Source organism: Triticum dicoccoides, chromosome 3B, assembly GCF_002162155.2.
Source record: "Triticum dicoccoides isolate Atlit2015 ecotype Zavitan chromosome 3B, WEW_v2.0, whole genome shotgun sequence".
Lineage (NCBI taxonomy): Eukaryota > Viridiplantae > Streptophyta > Magnoliopsida > Poales > Poaceae > Triticum > Triticum dicoccoides.
In genome coordinates this window covers 722,326,677-722,330,816 of record NC_041385.1, presented here as the reverse complement: position 1 = coordinate 722,330,816, position 4,140 = coordinate 722,326,677, and positions in this window count along the sequence as shown.

Below are 4,140 nucleotides of genomic sequence, written 5' to 3'. Positions count from 1 at the left end.
CATGGGGCCCTCCGGGATAGGTGGCCCCACCCGGTGGACCCCCGGGACCCTTCCGGTGGTCTCGGTACAATACCGGTGACCCCCGAAACTTTCCCGGTGGCCGAAACTGCACTTCCTATATATAATTCTTTACCTCCGGACCATTACGGAACTCCTCGTGACGTCCGAGATCTCATCCGGGACTCCGAACAACTTTCACTTTGCTGCATACTCATATTCATACAACCCTAGCATCATCGAACCTTAAGTGTGTAGACCCTACGGGTTCGGGAGACACATAGATATGACCGAGACGGCTCTCCGGTCAATAACCAACAGCGGGATCTGGATACCCATGTTGGCTCCCATATGCTCCTCGATGATCTCATCGGATGAACCACGATGTCGAGGATTCAATCAACCCCGTATACAATTCCCTTTGTCAAACGGTACGTTACTTGCCCGAGACTCGATCGTCGGTATCCCAATACCTCGTTCAGTCTCGTTACCGGCAAGTCAGTTTACTTGTATCGTAATGCATGATCCGGTGACCAAACACTTGGTCACTTTGAGCTCATTATGATGATGCATTACCGAGTGGGCCCAGAGATACCTCTCCATCATACGGAGTGACAAATCCCAGTCTCGATCCATGTCAACCCAACAGACACTTTCGGAGATACCTGTAGTGCACCTTTATAGTCACCCAGTTACGTTGTGACGTTTGGTACACCCAAAGCACTCCTACGGTATCCGGGAGTTACACGATCTCATGGTCTAAGGGAAAGATACTTGACATTGGAAAAGCTCTAGCAAAACGAACTACACGATCTTGTGCTATGCTTAGGATTGGGTCTTGTCCATCACATCATTCTCCTAATGATGTGATCCCATTATCAACGACATCTAATGTCCATAGTCAGGAAACCATGACTATCTGTTGACCAACGAGCTAGTCAACTAGAGGCTTACTAGGGACATATTATGGTCTATGTATTCACACGTGTATTACGATTTCCGGATAATACAATTATAGCATGAATAAAGACAATTATCATGAACAAGGAAATATAATAATAATCTTTTATTATTGCCTCTAGGGCATATTTCCAGCAGTCTCCCACTTTCACTAGTGTCAATAATCTAGTTACATTGTGATGAATCAAACACCCATAGAGTTCTGGTGTTGATCATGTTTTGCTCACGAAAGAGGTTTAGTCAACGGATCCGCGACATTCAGATCCGTATGTACTTTGCGAATATCTATGTCTCCATCTTGAACATTTTCACGGATGGAGTTGAAACGATGCTTGATGTGCCTGGTCTTCTTGTGAAACCTGGGCTCCTTGGCAAGGACAATAGCTCCAGTGTTGTCACAGAAGAGTTTGTTCGGCCCTGACGCATTGGGTATGACTCCTAGGTCGGTGATGAACTCCTTCACCCATATTGCTTCATGCGCTGCCTCCGAGGCTGCCATGTACTCCGCTTCACATGTAGATCCCGCCACGATGCTCTGCTTGCAGCTGCACTAGCTTACTGCTCCACCATTCAACATATACACGTATCCGGTTTGTGACTTAGAGTCATCCAGATCTGTGTCGAAGCTAGCATCGACGTAACCCTTTACAGCGAGCTCTTCGTCACCTCCATAAACGAGAAACATGTCCTTTGTCCTTTTCAGGTACTTCAGGATATTCTTGACCATTGTCCAGTGGTCCTTGCCGGGATTACTTTGGTACCTTCCTACCAAACTTACGGCAAGGTTTACATCAGGTCTGGTACACAGCATGGCATACATAAAAAATCCTATGGCTGAAGCATAGGGGATGACACTCATCTCTTCTTTATCTTTTGCCGTGGTCGGGCATTGAGCCGAGCTCAATCTCACACCTTGCAATACAGGCAAGAACCCTTTCTTGGACTGATCCATTTTGAACTTCTTCAAAATCTTATCAAGGTATGTGCTTTGTGAAAGACCTATGAGGCGTCTCGATCTATCCCTATAGATCTTGATGCCTAATATGTAAGCAGCTTCTCCAAGGTCCTTCATTGAAAAACACTTGTTCAAGTAGGCCTTAATGCTGTCCAAAAGTTCTATATCATTTCCCATCAAGAGTATGTCATCTACATATAATATGAGAAATGCTACAGTGTCAGGACCCTGACTCAATGCCACATCAATCTAGCATGTAACACCTCATATCACTTTGCGGCCTCACGCACGGTATTCCCACGGGTGTCGCCTTACCTTTGCCCGGGACCGTTTGCGCCTTTTGGCACACGTATATGATAGTGTCGCTAGCATCCATATGATAAGGAGCCCGGGCTGACATGGCTAGTCGTAAACCCAAAGTGGCACAAACTTACAGGGACATGCATCCATGACCCAGCATCGAACGTGTCGGTCATCAGCGAGTGAATCCAGGCTGTAGCACTGGGCTAGCAGGACTCCGGTGAACCGGGCTGTAGCGGGCTAACAGGACTCCGGTATCCATCGCGTGACATTTCCCCGAAGGGACAGACACAGGAACGAAGAAGGACACATGCCGGCCAGCCTAAGTGTTCCGGAGCAGTAGCAAGCTACCCTGGCTCCGTGGAAACACTAGGAGACATTTCCCGGTAAGAGAGGCTACTAAGGATAAACAACTAGATAGTCAGATCCCACACATACCAAGCATTTCAATCATACACACAATATGCTCGATATGTGCAAATACAACAAGGCATCACAACATGACTCTACGACACAAGTAAGTATTCAATAGGCTCCGAGGAGCGAGATATTACAAACAGGGGTCTCACGACCCAACATTCAGAGCATACAAATCAAAGCACAAACGGAAGCTATCATGTCTGGGTACAAACATCTATAAATGGAAAAGGCTGAGAAGCCTGACTATCTACCAGATCCTGCCGGGGCACAAGATCGTAGCTGAGGTAACAAGCTAAACGTCGAAGTCCACGCGGAACTACTAGTGAGACCGAAGTCTCTCTGCAAAAACATAAAATAGGCAAACGTGAGTACAAATGTACCCAGCAAGACTTACATCAGAACTAACTACATATGCATCATTATCAACCAAGGGGATGGTGGGGTTTAACTGCAGCAAGCCAGCTTTGACTCGGTGGCTATCCTAAACTACGACTGCAAGTAACTCTTTTGAGGTGGCGCACACGAGTCCACATATTCACCATATCAATACACCACTATGGATCCGCTCCCGTCTCCCTACGGGAACGCCATCCATAGCACTCACGCTTATCTTGCGTATTTTAGAGTATCCACTTTCACTTGTCTATGAACTGATATAAGCAACCCAGAAGTCCTTTACCGCGGACACGGCTATTCGAATAGATGATGTTAACCCTGCAGGGGTGTACTTCTTCATACATGTTTCCACCACTTAGCGTCTGCACACGACATTTGCTCGGCAGACTTCAAGCGAAAGCCGACGTGGGTGTAGACCACGACCTACCTAAACACTCAAGTCTCTAGTCTAGGTTTATCGCCTATTCGGGTTCCATCCATGAGGAGATCCGGCCGGAGTTTCGCTCACAGCCCCAAACGATGTGAACAGGGTTCCGTGACACCAAACGGGCGCCCGGTATACCCGGCCACGTGCCTACCGCATCACAGCCCACCCCTCCGGTCAGCGCTGTGCACGGCCTCCAGCATACTACAAACACCAGAAACTACTTGCAACTCCTGGACAGAGGACTTGGGTGAATAAGAAGTCGAGCGGGGTCATATTTTAGGGCCCAATGTATGGTAGTAGCTGAATCATGGATCACAAACACAGGACTCAGTTCCTAAGGACGGCTTCAATGAGACAACCCACCATGTACTCCTAATGGCCTCTGTCACAACCCTAGAATATTGTTTGTAAATAGTTGCATCTTCATCCAGGCATCATATTTAAATTTCTGAAACATGAGTTGAGGATTGTTGGAAGCCTCAAAACCCTAAATAAAAGCAGGGCAAAAACCCTAAAAATCTCATTCATTGTTCCAAAATGCTCTTCTTAAATGTTTGATAATTTTTGGCAAGGGTTCTGGTCCCAACCAAAATATTGAACATTTTTAAGGATTTATTTTTGGGACTTTGAATTTAATTCATTAGCTATTTGAAATTGAATTATATTCATATAATTAGAATATAAT